The following is a 24,479-nucleotide window of genomic DNA, read 5'->3' on the forward strand; positions in this document are numbered from 1 at the left end:
AATAAGACAGAGAAAAACAACCAATCATTTCTCCAGAGTGTTTTGCCCTCCTTCACCTTCATGGCACTACACACAGCTTCCTTTCCTATGATTTCAGGATAAAGAGATATTTCTCCATATCATTTAGATCATCATAAAACCTAAGTCCCTTGAAAATCTGAGGTGGGAAAAAAAAATGACTGCTTCTTCTCTAAGCACAATTGCTGGACTATCAATTATTTATTATAATTAAGTAGTAGATGTGCCTATGAACAGAAAACAGCACACATACAGAGAAGACTCACAAGGAGTAATCAGGATTTCACTATTTTTCTTACTGAAATTTTGGGGGAAAAAAAATCACAAAACTAAAAACAATGGAAAACAGTAATAGGCTAAAAAAATTAGTTTCAATGGGCATTCTAATGATAGGTCTTAATCTGCACAGAAAAGAGGTAATCTCTCAGGCTGTGTATCCCTCATATATAGTAAATATACATTCAAAAGCTTGTTGACCTTGGCTGGCTGCCAGCTGCCCACCCAGCTGCTTTCTTATTCGCCACTCACTAACGGGACAAGGGGTAAAAATAAGGTGGAAAGTCCTATGGGTCATGATAAAGATAGCGAGGCCACTCACCATTTACCAGCACAGGCAAAACAGACTTGATTTGGGGAAACTAATTTAGTTTTATTGCCAATTAATTGTAATAGTAGGATAGTAAGAAATAGAAGTACATTCAAACCTACTCACCCTACCCCTTTCCTTCTTCCTAGGCTCAACTTGACTCCTGATCCTTCCACCTCCCCTCTCAGGCAGCACAGAGGGACAGGCAATGAGGGTTGTGGTCAGCCCGTAATGCTTCGTCCTGCCATCCCTTCTTTCTCGTGCTGTTCCCCTGCTCCAATGTGGGTCTCTTCCATGGGCTTCAGTTCTTCAATAAGTGTTGCAGCACGTGTGTTCTCTGCAAGGTACAGTCCTTCAGGAATGGACCGCTCTAGCGTGCATCCCCCGCAGGGTCAAAGGTGCCGACAGAAGACCTGCTCTAGTGTGGGCTCCTCTCCACAGGCCACACCACCTTCCAGGAGCCTGCTCCTGCATGGGCTTTTTACAGGCTGCAGCTTCTTTTAGGGCACAAACACATGCTGTGGTGTGAGGGTCCTCCACAGACTGTAGATGGATATCTGCTCCACCGTGGTTCTCCATGGGCTGCAATGGGGACAATCCAACTCAAGACAGTCTTCACGATGAGCTGCAGGGGAATCTCTGCTCTGGCATCTGAAGCACCTCCTCCCTCTCCTTCACTGACCTCGCTGTCTGTGGAGTTGTTTCTCCCTTCTTTCTCTCACTTATAGCGAGAGAAAAGCTCACAGCTGCCATACAGCTTTTTTTACCCCTTCCTAAAGATGTTATCACAGAGGCACCACCAGCGTCACTGATGGGCTCGGGTTTGGCCAACAGCTGGTCCACCTTGGAGCCATCTGGAACTGGCTCTATCAGGCAGGGAGGCAGCTCCTGAAGTCTTCTCACACCGGCGACCCCTGCAGTCCCTCTGCTATCAAAACTTTGCAATGTAAACCCAATACAACAGTCTCACTTTTGTCTGATTACAGGCCACTTGAGAAACTGTGCGTTAGATTTCTATATATCATTTGATAATGCTGCAGACAAAATACAACACGGATGTATAATTTACAGTGGCAGATGAAGGACTGCAGGAATTCAAAGTAATTCCACAGAAGGAGAGATGCAGAGATAATGCAATTCCTAGGACCAAAGCAGATGAACTGGTCTCTCTCCTCTACTCCTTTGCTCTATTATGAAACATAGCAGCACTGTAAGATCAGTTCAGTACTTCACAAGTATTGTATTTCTTAACAGATAAAAGCTTCCTCTCCTCAGAGTAGAATAACGTCAGCTAAACGTGAACAGTGGCAGGGAGCAGAATTATACAGTCCTGAGTCTCTAGTCAGCCAAAACAAAACCAGAAACCTTTGGAGGATGAAGAAATGGAGATGAGCTTTGGCTGTAGTTATCTGGACTAATTCAAAAGGGAGTAGAGTGAGTTCAACTTGGATAAACAAAGCAGAATGTGAGACACACAAGTTCATTAGCTATCATCATAAAAAGAGGCATTGCAGTTTTTTGTAAACCTGATTACAGACGCTATAGACAGCAGCAGCAGTAGAGTCATCCTAAAATTGCATGTATTCTGGTTTTCACATTTCAACTTTTAAGTTAATGCTACAATACTAATTTTCATTTTAGCTACAGTTCCAGTGATAATTACTTATATCTAAAATTAAAGAAAAGATGTCACTGTACAGAAGGATATAAAATTGTAATTTCACTATACCAATCTCTTATTAAATAGAGACTCAAGCACTTAATCTAGCCTGTGATATTTAAAAGGAAGAAAATAAAAAAGAGAATGACATTTGTTCAAGATAATTTGAAAGGTATTTATGCTTAGTCATTACCCGGTTGAAGAATATAGTCTAAGATACAATAATGAAGATTTGCCTGACTTGTATTACAAATGCTTCTTTCTAGACAGTTCACTTACTAAAAGCCTTTCCTAATAAACTGGCATGTCTGCCTATCTATTCCTACATTAACACCAAAAAATCCATTTTGTTCACAATCACTGTGGTGGTCCCACTGCCAATCATTTAATTTCATTATTAGTTTTTATTCTATCTTTTGAAAGCCATAAATACAAAAATGATAATATAAAATATTTACAATACCTTATTTTTCTTTCACAATTTATATATATACAGTTTTGTTATGTTTTCCACTTCTGCTCCTTTTCAAGAAGAAAGCTGTCTATACAGTGAAGTTGTCAGTTGGAATCAGATCTAAGAGTGCTGCAGACTATAGACTGTGCCACTCTCAAACCTTTGGGCCAGATCTGCAAGAACTGGTGAACAGGGTATTCAGATCAAAAGTTACGCTTCCAGTTTTGTCAATAACTAAAATATTCCACTTCTTGAAACTGTGGAGCTTTCATCCTACCAAGCACAGCTGAAGCTGAGGTGGATTTATTATAACAGAAAAGGCCGATACTTGACTGCGGCCCCTAAAGATGATTGTTCATGAATTTCTCTCCCCTCAATCCTATTCTGAAGAACCCTGGCTGCAGTCACACTGTGACTTTCCACTACTAAATGCAAATAGAACAAGTCCTGCTGTTTTTCTTCCCAAGCAAAACTGAATTCACAGTAAATTGGGAAATTATAAGATTAACTCCGCAAAAGAAAGAATTCTTCAGAGAAACATTAAATTATTTTACCAAGTCAGCAAAAACTAAAGAGAAAAAGAGGATTACCCCAGAAGTGCTAGGGCTGTGTTTGGCAGACAGATGGAACGAAGAATCAGTGGGTTACAGAGGTGTCAGAAATTTAGAGAACATAGAAGAGAGCTAAAAGCCTATAAGTGATTAGGAGACTAATTATACTCTTTGCCCAAAGCAAAATGAGATGCATTTAAGCCATTTCTAATATAGATTTGCCTAAATATAACCTATTCTTAAAAACCTCATCAGATGGAGGTTGTGCAATCTGAAGCACAGGTTTGCTATTCTAAACATCAGATTTTCTTGTTCTGAAAATATTCTTTCCCAAAACTCAAGCTCATTATTTGTTACTTTCCCAGCAGACGCAGAGGATAATTCTTTACCCTCTTTCTCACAAAAGCATTCCCCAAAGTGTATCTTTTTTAGGTCAAACATGCCCTTAGAATTCAATTTTTCCTAGAGGTCACATTTTTCAGGTTTCTGATATCTTTCTTCACGTTTTAAAATGCCGACCATTGGAGACAGTATTCCATGCAGAACTAAGTAAAATAGGAATTATTTATTATCTGCCATATAGCAACCCTGGTTCTATATTCCAGTTTGATATTTCTTTTTTTCTTCCTAGAATTTTACATCAGTAGCTAACTAACATTGTTTGCTGTTCTTTTCTCATGGTTGGTTTTTTTTTTTTCCAATTCTTCCTACACAGCTAATCATTCTTCATCCTGTGTTTTGTAAATTCTGGAAACTGAAGAACATATCACACTTCTCAAAAAAGATTTATTAATGCGTTCTTTGATGACTACAGCCAGCTTCCTATGTATTTTATCATAAAAATCGTTGAGTCCATATGATTGAAGGTTTGACTAAAAAATTGAAATAATAAAATACCTAGTCCACCAATCATCTGTGGGGTCAAAAGGTCTTTAACATTAAAGCTACAGCAGGTAGCATGAATGCAGCATGTTTTACCACAGTCACCGTGCTCGCTGTCATGAAGAAGCACAGGAAATACTGCAGTGCTGTTATACCTTTGCTGCCCTCAGGCTACAAGCCAGTAAGAATAATCCAAGTTAAGAGAACAAGAAATTAAGATGATTTTCCCACTTCTTACAGCTTCAAGAAAGCTCTGAACACCACGTAGAACGCAAGATGTTCCTGTTCATTTTCTTGACATGTCTCCTTTTCTTTTGACTCTTAATTTACCTCACCTTCAGATAACTTCTCCCACACTACACCCTCAAAAAAAAAAAGAAAAAAGCCAGAGCTAGACTGCCAGGGCCTTATACTCTGAAACATCAATGTAGCCTTTGACCAGAAAGGCAGCTAAAAGCAAAGTCTTACACAGTCCTGAGCTGATACAGGTTTGCCAATCTCTGAACAGATACCTGCGTCATACTTCACTTTCTTTAGCATATCTGTAAGTGTCAGTGCAAGGAACAGATGATGTGTTTAATTACTTGCTGTTCTCTTCCTTCCCTACATTTGTGTATTTAACTAATTTTGTTCTTCACAGACAGGATCTGACTCACACAGTAGCAAGAACAGTACCGACTTCAACCTATCCCAATGAATTTTCTCTTAATTCCCTGAAAGGACAGTTAAAAAAAGAAGGATACAAAAAAAAAAAGACCAACCCTGTCTACAGCTTAAAAACAGAACAGAATTGCTGCAATAAAAATGTGCATTAATAACAAGGTAGAAGAAATGTTAGTAGAAAAGACTGGACTATTTCAGTTGGAAGAGACCTACGAGATTTTGGGGGCTGGGTTTTGAACTAGTCCCTTCTTTAGGATGAGAGAATTAGCTCTTTCGTATTCATTTGATGCACCCCCCTTCCTCTGGGTTTTTTACGATAGCATAGCATCGCACAGAACAGAATATGAAGGGATCTACAACCATCTAGTAAAACTGCCTGACCCCTTCAGGTCTGACCAAAAATCTTACACCATGCTACTAAGGGCATTGCTCAGATGCCTCTGAAATGCCCCTCTTGGGCCATTGACCAGCTCTCCAGGAAGCCAGTTCCAGTGTTCGACCCCCACTGTTGGTACAGAAATGCTTCTTAATGTACAGTCTAAACCTTCCCTGATGCAGCTTTGAACCATTCCCATGCATCCTATCCCTGGATGCCAGGGAGAAGAGATGAGCACCTCCTTCTCCACTTCCCCTCCTCAGGGAGCTGTAGAGAGCCATGAGGTCACCCCTTTTCTCAGCCCCCTTTTCTCCACAGTAGATAAGCCCCAAGTCCTCAGAGGACACTGCTTCCAGCCCTGCCACCAGTTCTGTCACCCTGCTCTGGATGCTTCAAGGACTCCCACACTGTTCTTAAATATACTCAAGGTGAGGCTGCACCAACACTGAATACAGTGTCACCTTTTCTGACCAGCTGGTTATGCTGTGTTTGATGCCAAGGATGCGGTCTGCCCTCTTGGCTGCCACAGGGCACGGCTGATTCCTGTTGAGCCCACCATCAACCACCCCCCGGTGTCCCCAGACCCTTTCTGCAGGGCTGCTCTCCAGCCTCTCCCAGTTTATACTTGTACCCGGCCTTATGGTACTGTAGGTGCAGAATCCAGCATTTGGATTTGTTGATTTTGATCCCATTAATCATTGTGTGGTGCTCCAATCTATCTGGATTCTGCTGCAAGGCCTCTTGTTCTGGGGTAGGGAACAAGACAGTAACCTTGGTAATGATGCACACAAATCCTGCATCCAGATTGTTGGTGACTATCTTGAAGAGGACTGGCTGTAGAATTGAACCCTGAGCCCCAAAAGGGAGCTGTCAGGAGTGGGATTCGAACCCACGCCTCCAGGGGAGACTGCGACCTGAACGCAGCGCCTTAGACCGCTCGGCCATCCTGACGCACGGGCCACTGCAGCTACTGCTGTGTACTGCGTATATTTGTAGATATTTAAGTGATGCTATACTGTACTATTTCTCTCACACAGAAGATGTTAGGTATTCCTGCAACAAAAGGATACTTTATCAGCACTGAAACGTTAATCTTCAGGAGAAAAAAAAAAATGGAAGTTAGATTTCACTTTATTTATGTCTCTCTTTAGAAAGCTCTTTGCCTCGTATCTATGTAAAAGTAATCATTCCGCTGAAAATATTTGGAATGGGTACACTGAGAGGCAACTATCCAAATCTACTGAGTCACACCTTTTTTTGCATGAGTCATTAGTCATAGGCTTACATTTCCTCAAGTGCCAGTAACTCATGATGCCAATCACAGCACAGCAGCTTGTAATATACACCTTTGGCTTACAAACGTACCAAATACAGACAATTGTTCTGCATAGTTTTGGAGTGGGCTGCCCAGATGCCAGATAGCTGTACTGAAGCCCAGCTCAGTGACTGCCAAGCCAGCTTCAAAGATAGGAAATGCAACTTCCTTCTTTCTAGGATGTTTTTCAGGAAGAGGGTACCACAAGAGGTCAAACTCTTCTATATTTTGGCTCTGGCACATCTTTGGGACTCTAAATGAGAGCTACTAGAACAACTGCAAAATTCCTTCCTTGTACTTGACAAAAATTATTTCAGGTTTTGCAATCAGAACGAGCGTTTATTTTGTGTAATACAGGAAACTTATTACAGCTGAGTAAGAATACAGGCAAAACCAATATATTTGGGGTACAATCTCCTGGAGCGGGTCTCCTTCATTTGATTATACAGATTCAAAGGACTCAGTTGAAAATATCTCCTCAAAAAAAGTGGAAAAAAAACACACTGGAAGCTGGCCCCAGGAAATCCCATTTGTAGAAGCAAGGAAAAATATCAGGCAACATGCAGGCAACCCGCCAGTCCTGGCAAACCTAATTAAAAAGCCAAGACAATTACTCAACGTACACAAGTGAAAATGCTCATGCATATCTTTCTTGGCCCTACTGTACATTATTCTAAATCAAAATTTATTACAACTATGATTCTGTTGAGAGAGACAACGTAAGAGTGGTGTTCTTTTTGTAAGGAAAAAACCCACCATATTTTAAAAAATAGTCACTTGAAAACTAGAGAATGCAACAACAGCAACAGAATTTTGTAAAATCTTTAACATTAGAATGCTACAATTTGTATCACAAAGTTTTCAAGACACCAGGAAAAGCAGAAGTCAAGTCAAAAACTAAATGTAAGACAAATAAAAATCAAGCATCAGACAATCAAAACAGAAAGAAATTTACCTTTAGAAATACTCTGAAATTCAAAATTCACCAATAACTGATAAACTACCGCTGCAATTACTAAACACATAAAAAGAATATTATTACATGAAGCTAAATACAGCATTCTTGGGTTTATTTTGTCTAGAGAAGAAATCAAAGTCTGATCAATGAGAAGTCGTGATCAGCTTGAATTTATACGCAGCTTGGAGCAACCAGGCACCAGCCAGATGCCAAAATACCTTTCCAAAGCATCAGGGTGGAAGGGAACTAAAAAATGACTATGCTGTGCAGAAAATAAACATACATTTTTCCCTCTTAATTTGCAAACAGTTTCTTCTCACTCATTAGCAAAATTCATCTAGTTGGTTACTTTGTACACAACAAAGTGTAACACTTTTCCTTTATTTAAGATTTTTTTTTATTATTATTTATTTCATCAGCCAATACTAAATAACAGAACTGAGGACCAATTTATTAAGAACTTTCATGTTGGTCTCCTGGGAGGTACAATCAGCAACTCAGAAGTGAAGTCAGAAAGGATGTCATTGCCCTTGTGTAGCCAACATTCATCACAGCGGGCAGCCTTTATTGTCCACCATGCTATAATAGTTTCTCAGTAGGGAAGGCAGCATGTAGTAGCATGATGATGTGCAAGATAATGCCTAAAACCACAAAACTCTGTTTTAGAGAGATTGTTAGAAGTGAGTGTTCGCACTGGCAGTGGAAGCGATGAAAGGCAGAACTACTTAGTTCTCTTATTAGTCACAAACACAGGTAAACATTTTCAACTCTGTATCATGTTCAGATAAATAAAAAGTTTCTTTCTGTTACCTGGTTTTTATTTGGTCATTACTACTTTACCTCTCTTCTAGAGAACTCTACTGAGCTCTGCCATTTATGACATCTTATTCCCCCAAAATAGGGAACATCTAGATCTTTAACATACCACCGTTTCCCTGTTCCTTATACGGTAGGTGGATCAATTGCCACAATCACTGTATTTCTATTTTACTTTCACTTATTTTAAATGGCTGGAGAAGCTTAACTACAGTCAGACATAGTCATTAGAATTAGCTGAGCAAAAAGACAACAAAAAGGATTCCGACCAACAACTTTGTACAGAAAAATAGGTCATTTGATCTAAACCTTTTCTATGAATACCAGGCAGCAGCAGAGTACAGTACGTGGAACTAGACTGATTACAAACTCTCCGTGAGAGACACTAAGGTGCTATGCATGTATATATGTGCATGTACATAGATGAGTAAAAATGTGCAAAAAAAGGTAACAGTCTGCAAGATGCTTGTTTTCCTGTTTCTCATTAAATCTTTCAGATTACCTTGAATCAAATTTTGAAACTCAGTGTACAGTTTTGCTACTAATTTTTAAGTAATTTCAATCACTTCAGTCATCTCAGTTTCTGTTTAGTGTGAATTAAAAACAGCAACAGTTAGCATTCTGCCACACTGAGTAAGGACACATTCAGTGAAGGACTAAGACACCTGAAGATGATTCAAAATCCCTTCTTTGATGGTCTCACATTCAGAAGTCCCAGTCAGCTCTTTTAGTGAAGCAGTGCTATGCTGCTGTCAGGAATGTAAGAGGCATGAAGCCAAGTGAGCAAGTAGGTGGGAGACAGATGCTGGAGTTTACTATAAAAATACTCAATTATGCTTTACAGAGCATCTGTCCACTAATTGCAAGAAGCAGTATGCCAAGACATGACGTGCTGCATGCCACCTTCGCAGTGGTGAAATGTTTCCCAATATCAGGTCCTGGTCTTTTTCTTTGGAAAGATGCAGGTGTCCATAAAGTGTAAAGAAATGCAGCTGGTCTTGCAAGACTTTGAGAGACTTCACAAATCAATTAAGATAAAATTTTTTCAGATAAAGATGTTACCTGGTCAATTGCCCTTCAGTCAGATTCAGGTATACTATTGGTTAAAAAAATGTAAATGTAAATGGATTATTTTTATATTAGTGCTTGGGACTGGCTGCAGCCAGCACTTCTGAATAATGGATATCAACCGGCTACTTGTTTCTAGATTTGCATTTATAAATCATGAGGTGAAAAGGTCGCATAAAAGGAAAACGTGTTGCTACAGAGCAGTACTTACATCCACAGTTGCCATTACACTCTAATCCTGCAGCTACATTAAACAGATCAAGTGCCCGTACCCTGAATGGGCATGAAATATGAAAAGCCCTTCAGGCATCCAACTTCTCACATAAAACACCACAGGAATACCATCACTGCACTGACGGACTGAAGCACTGTTGACACAGTATAGACAGGATTGACAGGGCATGAAACTAGGTCTAGGAAATGAAAATTATGTAGTTTGTGAAAGCTGGCCCTATTTTCTTGGAAAAATGGGAACTGGATTACCCAACCTGTCACTTTGGGTCAGCTTACTCTAGAAAAAGGGCGTGCAAGCAAACTTCCAAGGAGAAATTTTAGATATTCCCACTAAGCAACTTCTGTTTGGTGTTTTCTGTATGAGGAATGGAAGACACAAATCACTGGATTGAAAAATATTATTGCTGTGACATGTAAAATATTAATCATTTTAATTCTTTTCAAGTACCTTATTAGAAAACAAATCTACTTGATGTTGCTTCAGTCTTGCAGATGTTTTGCTTTCAAGCAATTACATTACAGTCATATAGCCTCTCAAGACAATTTCTAATGAGAAATCCATTACATTCAGCACTTTAAAGAGGTAGAATTTAAGGTTTGGTGTTAATCTTTCCTAGCCAGCTAAAGGATGAACACAATATATCTGCATAATAAAATCAAGAAGGGAAAGTAATTAGAAAGAGACAACAGGTCCAGCAGGGTATGCTTTTAAATATAGCTTGTTATTTAATCAATTTATTTCACACAGTGGTTTCTAGGTAGCACAAGTAATATGTGTACTGTGTGCCCATAAAAATAATAGGAAATGAAAAAACTGGATGTTTCTAAATTCATGTAAAGGATGTTGATCCACTGAGGATTAAAAAGCATTGCGTAAGAACATGAAAACAGTCGCTAGGTCTTCAGCTACAGGTATAATGCGTTACTTGAGAAAAAATATATGGCAGAAAGGTCTGAGCTTCCTATTGTTTTTGTGCACTTTAGGTAGTGGGGAAACGTAATATTATGTTCTTCCTAGAGCTATAGTGATGAAGCACTATCCACAATGAACAAGATCAACAACTGTATCTGTTTACAAACAGTCAGATTACGAAATCTGCTAACTTGCTGATCCCGAAAGCTCCTTACTAAGTCAGATTAAAGTGGAGTTTCTGTTTATCATCCTGATACAGCTAAATAACCTCAGAACCAAGGAATACAAACAGCTCCCTGTTTTCAAAACTGTAAATTTCAGTTAGAGCTCTATATCCATTTCCTGTATTTACAGCAAAATGTGTACAAGATTGCCAAAGTATATAGAAATCACAACTCATCTACTCAGGCACATCAATCACAATCTCATCTGTTGGCAAAATGGTTTTCAAAAGGAGGTTAAAAAGACTGTTCTTAGATTTCACCAGTAACTTACACCTGTGTCACACGCATGTATGGAAACCTGAATTAAAAACCTTTTGCCCAGCAATGAATAAACTGAGCAGAACCCTCATGTTTAAATGTTTACATTTAGTGGGGCATATACGTCACTTAGGGGTTTTACTGTGATTTTCATTTTAAGTGGCTCAGGACTAAGTACATGTAACAAATTGTAGTGAAACAAGCAGATTGTCTGGATTGCCCTGTCTGTCACCCCAGCTGCCAGGCACTGCAATGGACCTGCCCTTTTGGGGGGCAGTAATAAGTATTTGGAAACCCATTAATTTCCATCAGGAACCCCATTTTCCAGCAAATGCTGTTTTTCACAGCTCTGAATATGATTTATAGAACAGACATTCTTTCTTTCAGTAAGATTAAAATTAACGGGACAGAAGATGATAGAAATGAAACACTCTGTACCTATACCTAAAGAGAACTTGAAAAAAATTGTTAGTTTACATGTTTTGGTTTTTATAAACTGTAATAAAAATTAATTACTCTGAGTGCTTAGTCTATCCCTGGGCTAGAGAATGCCAACCAGTATTGTTCAACTCATGCTGGTTTATGAACAACCACAACACACATTCTCCTACCCTGTCCAAAGGGGCAAGGTGTGGGGGCAGGGAAAAAGAAAAGAACAAATTTCGATACATATGGGCTTTGGAAATATTTCGAAAGATGAGCTACAGGAGAGCAAAACGCCCAGACAGCAAGTGATGGTACCTGTGTGCAATCTGCAGCCATGGCGGCATAAGCATGATCTGGATCCACTTCTCCCAGAAGCCCTGCTAGCAGGATCTCTGCCAGAAATTACAGTCTCTGGAGAAAGCGGAGGAGAGTGGGATGTGGACAAACTCCAGAAAACAGAAAGATTGCACAGCAGGAGCACACTGAATTATCTCCCACGACACTTGGAGGCAAGAGGGCAAGACACTCACAGAGTTTACCAAGTATCAGATTTTATCTCTGATTAGGTATATAGAAGTGGAAATAATACAATAGTTATAATTCTATGACCTCACTATTGTATTTTGCAGCAGCCAAATGCAGGGAAAGTCTAGGGGTAAGAACAAATTACTCCTTCGGCAAAAAAAAACCAGTCTTTTTTTCTTCTAAATAGTTCACAAACAAAAATAAAATTTAAAATTAAAAACTGCAACTCATGAAACTGTGTCTAAGATGCTATTGAGGAACTTTGCCTTATCTCAACCGTCTATTTTTCCCCAGTTTTCTCCCCTATATAAAATTACACTGCTGGGCTTTTTTTGTTAATTAGCAAGGTCTCAAGACTAATTTAGCAACAGCAGAAGAAACCACTCCCTTCAAGAAAACTTCATACTGATCCTCTGTTATACGACAGGAATTTTAAATATTGGAAAAAAGGCTCACGTAAGGCTGACTCTAATTACCTACTTTCAACCTCTGCACGTGGAAGAGTGACACAATACTTCATCTGACAGTTAAACTGTAATTAAAAAAAAAACCTGAAACTTTTCCCTTCATATTAAACCATAATTTACAAGTAGTACATGCAATAGCATCTAAATAATTTGCAAGAAAACTAAGTCAAAGCAATTTTTTATTAGACCTTATTAAAAAGAAACATTAATAGATGAATCCACTGAAGAGAAACATATTTGAGAGAGCACCATGGTGACAGACATCTTCAAGACATAGCATATATCAAATATGACATGAAACACGCTTAAAGAATAAGGTGATACCTTAATATACTAAAAAAGTATTTCCAAAGAAGTCGCTCTGTTTTATATATCCCTTGTCAAATCAGTCTTACTCCAAAACAAATAACTTCAAAGCAAGCTGCACCAGAATATTATTTTGCATTAATACCTTCTCCAGATGGAGTTTTCAGCCTAATGAAAAACAAGTAGTACGAAGTCTTGTAGCCAAAATTATAACCACTCAAATCTGAATAGAGGAAGAAGCAGAGAGATAAACAGAAGACTTAGGGCTGCACTAACCATCCTAAATACTTGCTCCTCCTAAAACATTCTTCATCCTACATACTTGGAAGGATGTGATGTGATGAATGACTCAAGATACTAACATCAGCCCATTCACTGAAAAAACAGACTAGAGAACCAAGAAAACGTGGTATCATGAGGTCAGAGCTGGATTAAAAAAAAAACAAATCACCAACCTATCAAACTTCTTAACAAAAACCAAATCTGTTCAGTGCTTATTCTGTACATAGAAATTCGTTTTAAAGAGAAAAAGCAGACTGATTTCACTGAAGGTAGCTTCTTGACTCATAAAACTGATGCCATAAAGTCACTCTCAAGAAAAAATTAAACTATAAAGCTAATTAAAATTCACCACTTCAGTAATGAAACGGCACGCAGGTTTACTTTGTCAAATGAGAGATACTGTAGAAAAAATATGAACCACATTGACAAGGAAGTAACTGAGTAAGAAGCACAGCACTTCCAAAAAGGAGCATAAGATCTACATTGAGGAGTTCAGGAAAATTTAAGATCATAACTGGAGAAATTCAAAAGCAGGCTAAATCAATTCAAAAATGATCAATGTAAAATGTCTCAATAGACAAATGCTCAGCTTCGTTAGCATGCTTTAAGACCTAACTACTGTTGTGTCAAAATACCTAGGAATAACTCTTTACTTTTAATTTTCCCATAACATGTACATAAAAAAAAAAGTTATAGCGATAGAATTGAGATACTTGTACTGCACTTACAAAACATTAAAACAAAAGCTGCCATTTTCAAACTTGGATTGAAAAATTAAGACGCAGAGTGTTTGTGAAGGCTGATTTTAATAAAAGAAGGTAACATGGCAACTAGCTCCTTATCCATGGACAGAAGTACAAACAGACAGACACCATAGGGTAATTCAAGAGAAGAGGTCTAATTCAGCTACTAGCTAGGTAATACAGCAATTGAACAATGGAGACATAAGAGTTCAGGCCTTGTGTACCCCATGCTCTGGCACCCGACTTTGTCTGATTTCAACAGTCCTAATCACAAACAGCTCTTACTGGCTTCAGTGAAGGTGAAGGTTATTTTTGAACTTCCAAAATTAGTAGGAATTTAGCACGGTACAAAAGCAAGCGTAACAATAACTGAATTCAATTCCACTTAAGAATAGTTTCATCCCTGAGATCTTTAACTGTAAAAAAAGTATCAGTGCAGACACTCCATGCTGCTTCGGCCTTAGCAATGCAAGGGAATAGCCAAAAATATGGATCTTTTACTGTGATATTTCTTTAGGGTTTTTTTGTTTTCTGGCCAATTACATTTTTAGACATAAAACAAGAACTAGAAGCACCACACATTGCGCTGCTATGTTTTGCTTTAAACACTATGAATGCTACCAATAACAGAGTTTTCTTATTTTGAAGACAATTTATGCCACAAGAGTCAATTTTCTTAAAGCCCTGTTTTCTACCTGGTGAAGCTTTAATTCCACTAGAAAATGAAAACAGATATATTCTAGTTCTTTTGATTTTTCAGAGAAGTTTGAAATTGTGCACTCTTATATTGTTTTCTGAACCTCACCATATTTACCAATCATACTTTTTTGAGAACAGTCTTAAAAAACTACTTGGGACTGAAAACAGCATGGAAACAGAGAAGACACCACAAGAGACTTGAGATAGATTCAGAGGCACTTGATGGAATCTGAGGCATTTGCATTACAAAATTAAAGTGCAAGAAGTGCTGAATGACAGCAAATGGTAATTGAAGAGACAGACCTCAGAGAGAAACCTCATGGGAAAATATCACGAAAATGGCAAGCACTTCAATTTTAAGATGGATCTGAGACTGTCTATTTGTGAGCATTGATAATACCCTAAAATCAACAAGGAAGAAGAAGTGAAGCATATGGTGCTTGTATTCAGGACTTCATTTGCAGAGCTTTAAGTTTTATAAATCTTCACGTGGAACATTTCAACTACAGTACAGAAGAAAAAAATTAGACCTATATTATGCCTTTGTTAATAAAGTCAACTATACAGTTAATCTTTTTCTAATTAAAACTTAGAAGTGGTTTAATATTCTTCCTCATTTTTTTCCTAAGAAATGTGTATTTAGTTGGTTCTTAATGTTCTAGCTTCATTTTTTTGCATGTAATGTGTAAATTAAAATAACTGTATATCTATATGAAAAACATAAAAAACACTATATGGTTCCTCATTTGTTATTGTTGAATTCGAGTCTCTATATAATGATATGAATAGTAACAGTGCTGCTCGATCAAGTGCTACTTAAATGACACTGACTATTCAGTCCGCTGAAGTCTGATTTTCAGGATTTCAAGGGTAGAATTGAAACCAGAATTGAACAAGGACTTCACTTATTTCTACCTGTCCACTTCCACTTAAATAGAAGCTTAAAAAGTCCTTAATGAGTCTTTCTAAACTAGGAGAAACCATCTTTTTCCCTCTTGGGTACAAAATGTTTTGACAGATCACTGAATGAATGTCAGAAACCTGCCTGCTTTACAGGTCTATTCTCAGCAGGTTAAAACAGGAGATGAGCAGTATGGGAATCCCCTAGATCTCATTAGCTGAGGAGGAAAGAAGTTTTTACATACACTAGCAGTTCCAAGTGGAAGTCCAAAGGAAAGCCTACATGTGCTTCATCCCCAAGCTTAGGACCACTGTTCTTTTTTTAGCCAGAAGGGCCTTATCTTATTACCCTTCTTAGCTGTGATCTCCACATAGAACAGGACAACATCATCATCCCAAAAGGTACAGGCAGCACACAGAAAACAAGCAAATCCAACATCCTTTTGCACCTCTCAAGTGCTTCACAGGACTCAGATCTTATAGTGTGGTTTTGTGCATCCTATTAATGTAAAATCATACTGCTTCCTTTTCTCTTAATTCGGGTAAAACTAATACAGTGTAATAATTAACCCTGCAGCTCTGCTTTTTAAAAATCTGTACTGCTTTGTTAAACTACAGTTAAAGTCACTTAGTTTTCTGCCTGGCAGGATGTACACAATAGTTTTTCACCATCATATGATGAATAAGTCAGACTGTCTATATTTGTGAATAAATAGGTTCCTCTATTCTGTTTCAGGTATGACTATTACAAGCAGTTTCCACATAATCTCAGACTGCCTGCATTAGGCACTTTTTCCAGCAGTCTTCAACTGCGGCACCTGCAAAGCAATTCAGGGCATAAGACAAGCGAGAGTGACAAAGTGTATTCTTACAAATGTGACAACTTCACCACTATCCCCACAGAATATACGAGGGCACAAATTACCTTTAGCACACTGTGAAAGCAAGCACGTATGGGGATGCTCAAGAACAACAGAGCCCTCTAACAGAAACAGAACACTGTCACGTAATTGAAATGATATTTCAACACTTGTCAGAGGTTATTTATATAATGTTGGTGCAGGCTTACAAATTTTCCATTCATACAGAAAACTCACTACCACAGTCACATGAGATGTGGTTGCCTGCACCAACAGGATTACAACAGCTTCTGAGTCACAGAGGAAAATCTGGCCCATGCTGATACATTATGCAGAACATCTAGAAAAATGACTGTGCTGAGAACATTAAGTAATAACTATGCCCATGGAATTAGAAATGTTATTGTCTCTGCAATACTAAATTTATCCTTCATATAATAAATATAGGGAAGTGAAAAAAATGAACACCTAAAAAATATAATAAGCCATTCAACAACAAAAGATTCTACTATCTACTCATTATTTATAATCAGGTCACTCACTATGTGAGGCAATATCAACCAAAAGATTTGAATTGTGAACTGGGATGTTTCCAGATAATTTCTTTACAAACACAAACATGATTTTAGCATGAATTAATTAATTGGAAGAGAATGAAGGGACTTTTTGCCCTGCTCCTGTAATCTGTTTCTTTTACTGGCAAGCACAGTAGAGCTACTTGAAATTTGCACAACAAAGGAGTAACAAAATACTATTGTGTAAAAACTTAATTTATGCAAGTTATGTTTCTCCCCACATCTGGCTTGACAGAATCATAGAATAGTTAGGGTTGGAAGGGACCTTAAAGATGATCTAGACAGCCTGCAGAAGAACAAACATAAAACATTTGTTCCTATCTATTCTGCAATAAAAGTGCTCAAGGACTTGTATCACAGACGGAGTTCTCTTCCAAGTGCCTTTTGACTGCTCCACCCACAGCAATCCATTTGCACCCATTCCATCCACTGTGGTGAACAGTGTTTAGGTACCAGCTGCATGTAAAAAAATATCATAAAATCAGTGGTGCTATACCAGAAAAAGCCTTATATGCTTATAAAATTGAATAATGTGCTTTTAAAACTCACTGAGAAAAAAACACACACTTGTACCCCTGGTGACATGCACGTCCAGTCCACAGCAACTTAGTTCCACAATACCAATTAGCCAGAAGGTAGAGGACAAAAAATAAATATGGACTTCGTTTTATTAAATATAAACATGTATTGATCGCTTCCTTATTGATGAACAGAAGGTAGGAATAGTCTCCACATATGGCTGAAAGTTGTTAGCAATACGCTATCTGATGTTCCACTAATACATGGGAAGAACCTGTCTTTCACCACCTGTTGATCTGCAGAGCTGATTAATGAAAAATAATCCATCATCTTCCAAACATGAAAATAAAATAAGTCACTCGAACTCTGTCTCTTATGGCTCTGTTCTAGACTCCAGATCCTGACGAAGTTGCTCTTTAAGGGAAGGAGATATATTTCTTTGTTTCAATGAGGAAGTACTGATATTCTGTACAGTTTTTTTTTGGCTCAGGTCATAAATTCAAAGTAAAGCATTCTAACATTAGCATCTGTCAGCAGGAAAGGATCAGAACTGGAACGCCCAAACACAAGATAACTTGTGCAAGGAGGAAAAAAAACACAAGCTTAGATGTGAATTTCAGTTTAGTTACCCTGTAATAGACTAAGCCACAGTATCTATAAACTCCTTTTCCAAGCTCTATTAGTTAATGTAGTTTAAACTTTTAATTTAATATTATCCTCATAGCTTGCCTTTAACCAATCATACTCAAGTCATGCTTTGTGACTAGGCTCACAGATTACTACTATTTTTTTAAAGCACTGTCCTAGTGGTATCACATAAACTATTTTTTTGAATCAGTATTTATTTTTATTTTTTACAAAGAAAATGTGACCTATTAGCAATACTAAAACTGTACTCACAATTACTAAAAATGTTTGAAAAAAGCAAGACGCAGACTAGATGGTTCGGAGGAGGAGGGAGAAGTTTTGAGCCAAATGGCCATCTCAGACCCTTTACTGGGATTCATATTTAAAGAGTCATGCACTCCTACACACAGAACTCATTAGTGCATTGTATAAATGCAAATGCTTAAACTCTTTGTTCATGCAAAGCGATGTATATATTTTACGGATCTATAAAGTATCTTCTCTTCAACATCAAGAGCCTAGTTGAGACAATATCAAAGCAAAGGAACACAAAAGATCACAGTTAAAAGAAAGACCAGGAACTTTATCTAAATGTCACATGCTAAGGAGCAATGGATACAACACGACAAGAGTCTTGTCTTAGCTATGATGATCTACTAGCCAAATGAAGACTTTCTTTTGTTCCTCCTACGTGCTCTTACACAGCTCAATAGCTGTGTGTTTGGATAAAGCATCTTAGAGCATTTTAGTTTGAAGTCCTTCAGGAATAACGTTTCATTTCTCACCCAGCATTCAGAAGTAGATGATTGGTTTCTGTGCAGAAAATATTACCTGTCTTTACCTGCTACAGAAGTATGGCTAACAATGCACCAAGAATAGACTGGAAGATCTAGTAAGACTGTCATTCAAGTTAATCAGTTACATGTTATCATAAGCATAAACAAATTTGCAGCCTTCAGATGTGCTGCAGCTCAGAGATGGTCACAATCATTAATTTATCTTAATTCAATTTTTCTTAAATAGAATAGGAATCCTCCTAAACAAGGACAAAACACCAGTGGTTTAAAATTGCAACAGTCCAGAACTCCAAACAAACTTGAGTAATTTAATCCTGTCATGGAAACTGAATGCGTAAAGGCACTGAAATTTGTACGGTGCCACTGTGTAAGCACTGCAGTATAAAGTGTCAGGTACAAGCATTTGGAAAACTATAAGTTGCTTATACCAGCTTCATTGCTTTATGCCATCTCAGTTTGTATTTTTGTAGATTGGCAGAATTTATATTAATTTACCCATCAAAAATTATCATCACTTTTTTCAGACTATTATCTAAAATCTCTCTAATAATCATGCACTTATATGAAGTTACTTAACTCATATGTTTTAAAGCACATTAGTGAATGCTTTTGCCCGTATATGGGTATAAATCTAGCTCATTTGAGCAAATGCGAATTAATTCACCTTCAAAATATTTACAGACCTTTGGAAAAATAGAGATACTGTGCTTGTCATAGGTAGTTATTTAAAGCCAACTTCTATTAACTGAAGATCTAGTGGTTTATGTAGAGGCATACATATGGAAACCTAAATGCAGAAAAATGACCTAAAAAATGATTGAACATTAATAATAAGTAGAATAAATACAAGAGTTTAAAAAAAACCCAAACAAACAAAAATAGAGCTTTTAAAATTTTTTGTACTTCTTCCTCTTGGATTTACTCAGCGAAAGATGTAGGCACTTTTGCCATAGTGAGCTGTAATTAAAATAACTGGGAAGGAGAATTAGAAAGTAGAAAATAATTAGCAGTTATTATAAGAATTTAGAGGAAGTGACAGTGATCCTTTGCATGGATGATGGAACAATTTCCTTCCTATCACAGCCAGCTTTCAGATTTCCTCAAGATTTCATTTATTTCAGCTGAAGAAAGAAAGCCACGTGGGCTCCAGCCACTGGTCTCTTACGTTCCAAAAACAAAGTCAAAGGGGATGACATGCAGTTCTTCCTTTGGGGAATTCATTTCTACTGCCCATTGGCACATAATCCTACAAAAACCTCTGCCTTTGAGTATACCCAAGAAACTAAAGTGGTCAGAAGTGACTGAGGGCATAAAAAGGCACTGGAAAGCCCAGGAGCAAGTTTGCATTCTGCCTGTGCTACAGTTTTAGAATGTCTCTAATATAGAATCATAAAATCATTAAGGTTGGAAAAAACCTTTAAGATCATCAAGTCCAGCTGTCAGCCCAACACCATCGTGCTTAGTAAATCACAGGACCCTGAAAACTGGCAAAAACAAGGTAGAAGAGTTTGGGGAAAATACATATGGGAAAGTAAGAGTATCTTTTCTGGGCATTTCTCAATACATGTGTATTCGCAGTATTTGCCCTTTAAAGCTTCAGTGAGGTCAAGCCTTGCCTCTAGATACAATCTAAGCCTTGCTCCAAACTTACTGCAGCACTGGCTAAGAGCAACATTAGGAGATGAAGACAGTGAGACAGTTTGTTGTTCATTGTGCCACGCTCCCATGCCAAACTAGATACAAAGATAGCCTGATTATGTTTCATCACAGCATCACTTTCCTTCCAAACACTGTAAGCGCCTTCGAGCCGTACTGCTTCTCCACCTGGGCAACTCCATCCACTGCCACCATTGACTAGTTTCACCCATTTTGCAGACCTTTGTTAGTGCTGTAGGATATGACGTATGCATGTATTCATCCTCCAGCAGCCAACTAACATAATTTTGACACATAAAGCTGTATTTCCTTTATGGTATGTAAAGAAAGGTATCACACACCCCAAAATCAAGACCACTTGTATCTTAATTCTGTCCCACTTGCTCCTCTTTGTATTTACCTACTCTCCACTATTTATATGTAGCAATGATTATGAGGACTGTTACACAGATCTCTTCTCCCAGGGTCAGATTACCACTACAAGGAGCTTTTCTCCCCTTCAAAGACATCCTAATTCAGAAGGCTGGTTGTGGTTTGATGAGAATTTCAGTAGGTACCAATCCCCTATACACTGGCTGTTATTTTCAAAAATTGAGGAGCATCTAAACAATATTCTCAAAGAGGATGTGTAAATAGCTTTATGTAGCTTTCAGCTATGTGTTCACACAGCATTTCTTTCCATAAAGACTGCTTCAATGCACAGAGTACAAGAAGGACACTATTTACTGAGTAAGCAGTCAAGGTATCCAGTTTCTACTCTGATCAGAGTTATTCAGTCCGTAGCCTTATGGTACTCTACTTACGCTCTGCTAGGATGCCAGAAGCATTAAATTCCTCACAAGACTCTCCAAGGTGATCATCACTACAGCATTAGAGTATTTCATCAACATTAATGAACTTATCTTCTCAGATCATGTTATGTTGTACAGCTAATATCTTCATTTTACAGATACAGACTTGAAGTACAGAGACTAAAATTAAATGGAAGGGTCTTCATTTACTTTGGATATCCAGGCAGCATCAGCTGTAATATTTTAAGTCCCACAAGGGTCATAAATACAAGTTTACAATAATAAATAAGAGGAAGAGGTAAAGGGTTATGAGAAGGCAGCATAATGAGGTGAAACATCCTTAAGAACAAACTTGCCTGAATTGCAACAGGACAGAAAGAACTGGAAACTTTGGATTCCTTCTAGACCCCATAAAGCCCCTAGAAGATGCAGACTCTGCTACTTGCACATCTTCCCAGTTGCTAGTGCCATTCTTACCTTCCTTCAGCTCCATCCCATTCCCATCACCACTCTCCAACAAACTCATCCACCAACAAAGATTTTGTCCAGGTATCTTATCTAAGTCCTAATCCAATCCAAAGCCAAGACCTTCTCTCTCACATTCCCCAGCTCCAAGGACAGCAGTTCTTGCTTCAGGATTTTAGTCAGAATGCTTGTTCATAAGGTTACCTAAATGCCAGACACATCCCAGGCCTCAATGGTTAAAGGACATGAAGAACATAAACAACATGTCCAGAATTACATTTTTTTCAATCACCCCTGCCATAGACAAAGCTGAAAAAAAAGAGTAAATGCTGGAGAAGTCCTGCTTGACTTTGCCTTCTTAAATGTGAGTACCTGCACTCAGCTGAAAGGAAGTTGTTCTTCCCTCTGGGACTGCTGAACACTGAGACGCTTTGAACGGAAGCCATGTCTGGAGGTGGATTCTTTGATGCAATGCAACAGACCAATACAGCTACTGTTCTACCCAACACTTCAGGTACTGTGGGAGGATAAAGTTACACTGTGAAAGTACGTAAAGCAGCTAGTATGGTAGGGACACCTGAGAAAAACTTTATATTCAGAGCTTCAAATTTGGTAATCTGTATTAACAATTTAATAAGAAAACAAACATAAAACACATTTTAACTCAGCTGATTGTGTGTAGCCCTCTAAAACAAGTAAATACACACGCTCCACTGTAGAGTGCTTACAGTGGGGATACACAATATACAAGTAAGACACTAGGAAGTAGTAAACAGAAAAATTCATTGAGCGGTGAAGCTCTAATAAATGCTGGTTCCACTTCAAAACTTCCCTCAATTTCTTACACGTAGATATTTCACCGATTCCATCCTAGAAGTCTCGAATCATCCTATGTCTCAAATCATTCACTCCTTCAGGAAGAACTTCTCAGTAGAGCCTAAACTCAGACTATAAGCTTTCAGGTTAGCTAGACCTTACTGAAAAAAATAAAGGTAAAAACAAGGAGGTATGGCAGTCTGCATATGGAAGAAAGTTTCACAGCCAAGTGTTCCACATGGACCGACTAATTCCTGCTACTATCATCCTTTCTAGCATATGGAAAATGCTTGTAAAGAAAAGCACAATTTATTTTTTGCCATGGTGATACACTAATGGCACAGAATGTATGAGTGGGACTTCCATCAGCAGTTTAAGTCCACACTTAAAACTAGTATAATTATTTGAAAAATATTAAAGCAGAAAGTACCACAAGGAGCTTGATGTTCAATCTAGAAGTGAGATTGACTACTACTGGATTAGCATTAGTCCTCCCTATGGCTATAACATTTCACAGCAGTTAGTGTTCATACTGACTCCAGGAAAAAAAAAAAGGAAAACTATATATATTTTTTCATAATCACAGAGAAAATTATCAAAAACCCACAGAGACTAATGGTAAGATCCCAAAGAGAATTAAAGACAGAAGAAACACATAGATTTTGTTTCTGACTGCATCCATTTCCTTCTGCAAATGGGTTTTAAAGCTGTTAGTGCTTCTCTTTTCAGAAGCTACAGAAATTGTGATAATCATTGATTAGTCATCTTGGAATATGCTTGTATTAAACAACATGGATGTCCTGGCTTTTTGGTGCAACAAAATGCACAAGAACCTTAGAATTTAACCGCCAGAGATTTGGATGACTGACTAGATTAGCTTTATAACAACAGTATATAAATATCTTTTTCTGAAATATAACAATATTAATAATTTAAAATCACAAAGGAAGTATAAAGAAGACTCACAAGTGAATTCAGTTTCACTGCAGTGACTATAAATACTAACATTTTAGTATGTTCTGTATTATTTATAAACTAGGAAGATGATTTATTACCAAGCTTTTGTACAGCTATGGTTAGATTAAGGAATAAACTAATAATGTATTTGCTGTTATTTTAGAAGGTATCTCCATGAAATCTGGTTCTGTTACGCTTTGGGGAAAAAGAAGTTCTGACTACAGTATCAAAGTCTTATCTTTATGTGCACATCATATTATATAAAGGTTTTTGGATACTTAGTATCTATAGGAGTATTTAAGTGAACAATGTTTTAGCTATTTGTTTTACCTTATTTGTTTCACATCTATGCACCAGAAAGAACTTTTTACAAAGGAGCGTAGGAGACAAATTATTATTATTCTCCTCTGTCTCCACAACTCAAGTTTATACTGAAATGAATAGGAATCACATACATAAGAGTGGACAGAAAGAAAAAGCATACCTATTAAGCAGCCATGCTATGGGTTTACATAGCGTATTTTTTCCTCTGAATTTGTTGTTTTAATAAGCGAGATCACCTATTGAAGACAAATAAGATGGTTCCTAGTAATTTGTCCCGATGGCTGCAAGAACACCTCCCAAAACAGATACACGTACAAAAAGCACCACTTAACAAAAACGGTACCTACATTACCAAGAGGGAATGCTTTGTCTTCCAGCGGTATCCCAAGTTTGACAGAGAACTGCTACAGCTTTGCATGCCCACGACTGCAGAGATGTCAGCTGTGCACAGGGATGCAAGGATGTCCCAGGCTGACCTAAAGTGTTTACTTTTTCATCACTGATTACTGAAAAATGTGTAAAATATAACAGTGGATCTTATATGACTAAGGTTCTCATTCACTGACTAGCAAAGCTCCTGTCTTACACAGAAAATGGATGAATAAAAAACAATTTCAAGCTAAAAATAAGTTATTAAGAGCAAACAAGCTAATTAACTGGACAGTTCACTGTGGATTTGGATGCATTCACAAGTGTTAAGAGGGGCTTACTCCTAATTTTTAAATGAAGATTAACTGTATTCTAAGTGGCAAACCTCATTCAACCAAG

General features: G+C 37.8%; 1 protein-coding gene and 1 non-coding gene across 3 annotated transcripts in view; both read right to left on the reverse strand.

Moving 5' to 3' along the window:
* OXR1 (oxidation resistance 1) overlaps positions 1-24,479 on the reverse strand; it is a 273,264-nt gene that overhangs the window by 244,661 nt on the left and 4,124 nt on the right. The gene's annotated exons all lie outside the window — the stretch shown is intronic.
* TRNAL-CAG (transfer RNA leucine (anticodon CAG)) lies at positions 6,059-6,141 on the reverse strand. The gene has a single exon. It is a non-coding gene; the product is annotated as a tRNA-Leu (tRNA).

The sequence above is a fragment of the Cuculus canorus genome, chromosome 2 (assembly GCF_017976375.1).
Source record: "Cuculus canorus isolate bCucCan1 chromosome 2, bCucCan1.pri, whole genome shotgun sequence".
Classification (NCBI taxonomy): Eukaryota; Metazoa; Chordata; class Aves; order Cuculiformes; family Cuculidae; genus Cuculus; species Cuculus canorus.